This window comes from Ruditapes philippinarum, unplaced genomic scaffold (genome assembly GCF_026571515.1).
Source record: "Ruditapes philippinarum isolate M1 unplaced genomic scaffold, ASM2657151v2 ctg21_1_1_1_1, whole genome shotgun sequence".
NCBI classification, from domain to species: Eukaryota; Metazoa; Mollusca; class Bivalvia; order Venerida; family Veneridae; genus Ruditapes; species Ruditapes philippinarum.
Genome location: NW_026857242.1, coordinates 19,547 through 21,427, shown reverse-complemented (window position 1 = coordinate 21,427; position 1,881 = coordinate 19,547). Strand labels below are relative to the sequence as shown.

The window sequence follows — 1,881 nt, the reverse complement described above, 5'->3', positions numbered from 1 at the left end:
ATAACTGGCTAAACAATTGTATTTAGACTATCTTAATTAAAGATATGCACCCAAAAATTATAGTTTATATGTAATAATTCATTCAATATTCATGAAGTAAACTTTCTCTATAAGCTTATGAGTAAACATACATGTATGTTTATATGATTATTCTCTTAAAATCACATAATCAGATCTAATTGTATTTCAATAATCCAAGTTAAGATATGAAAATTATCACAGTTTGTTTTTCTTCACAAATAAAAGATATCCTTTTTGTCTACATACAGAATACATCCTACATTAACTTGAAGTGTCACAAACAGCTTTTTTATTGTGCAAGTATCTGAACATGACTTTTGTAGGTTCTGCTGCTTTCTTTGATCACCTTGATTTCAACTATTATGTTGTCTGTCACAAACCAACACTTTCTTTCAAACTGATTATCAAAACCACAATTTTTCCTCATTATATGTCAGCTGAGAACGTCCTGTGCAAGTGTTTCCTAGTGGCACGTCTTGTAGTTGCGTTCACCTTTAAGGACAAAAATTACAATTGATTTAAAAAGAATGGAAACAAATTCTGTTCTATGGTAAAATATAATTGTGTTCCATCATAATATTTCATCTGGGGTGTTAAAACACTGAACTCAAGCAAATGCAGTTTCAAAAATACTATAGCAACATCATTTCACAGAAAGCAAATGATGTAAAAAATTGCCCATTATGAGTACTTTAGTAATTACACTTTTGATGTCAAAATTGATAATCTTTACATTATCTGGGAAACAATTGTACTCTAAAAATGGTATGTTCAGATATTTAAAAATACATGTAATTACCTTTTCAGACTCCAAGGTTGTGAAATATTGCTGATACTATAAACACTAAGTTGGCAAATTTTCACAGTCTGCAATGGCCCAGTCTGCAATTATATATTCTCATAATTTAATTTTTTTTTATTGTATGTATATTATAACATGTGAGATCTTATAGAAATTTAGCACTGTAAAACATAAACTGACAGAGGCCAGTCTATGGACCATGACCTTTAAACAAATAGTTTTATCAACATTACTTTATAGTTATCAACCTTATTTTATAGAAACAATTTTTGCTTACTGCCACAATATAATTGGATTGTTTATAATAACCATTTTTTGCATAAATGTATCTAAAAGTTGTTTACCTGAAACTTTTTACTATGATTCTTTTTGTATAATCTTCCTTCCTCAGTTCACGTCTTAGTTCATTTACAACAACGCAAACATTTCCACACAATCTTGTCCCACATTTAGATAAATGTTTTCTTTGGAAAATTCCAAAAAAATATGTACACAACATTCAAAAACAAAATGTAATCTCCAAAATTTTGGACAAGATCCTTTGTGGTGGCATTCAATAAGCAGCTGACCCGTATATCTGAGATTTCAAATTGTTCAACAGTTTAAACTGGACGGACAGGTCCATCATTATGTGAAACAGGGATTTATGCAAAAATATCAAAACAGTCCCACCATCTTATTTTTTACATTTATTGAGTGTAAAAAACATATCAAATGATAAGTAAATGTAGAAATTTGAAAATCAATAATAAGTTTTTGAAAGAGAATCAAAGTGTCAATTACCTTCTTAACTGATTGTTTTGAAATGTATACTGCTCAGACTACCTTAATAATCACATGGAACAGTCTGGTCAGTATACCAGAATGCCCCATCAGGAGATTAGTCATGCATAGATAGAGAGGGAAACACAAGTGTTTATCATTAGCCTTATCTGATCTTAACCTTAGTGTCTGTAGTATTTATTTATCCTGACTTAAGCACACAGTGGTTACTATTATATTTAACACATTAATTGTGCATGTATATAATGGGCAATAATGATTATACGTATATGTGT

At 29.7% G+C, this 1,881-nt stretch overlaps 1 long non-coding RNA gene across 1 annotated transcript; it reads right to left on the bottom strand.

Annotated features, from left to right (window-relative positions):
* Positions 1 to 277: 277 nt before the first annotated feature.
* On the bottom strand, positions 278 to 1,208 carry LOC132749157 (uncharacterized). Its single transcript, XR_009628379.1, has 2 exons — positions 821 to 1,208; positions 278 to 513 (listed from the first exon to the last, which is right to left on the bottom strand). It is a non-coding gene; the product is annotated as an uncharacterized LOC132749157 (long non-coding RNA).
* Positions 1,209 to 1,881: the final 673 nt, after the last annotated feature.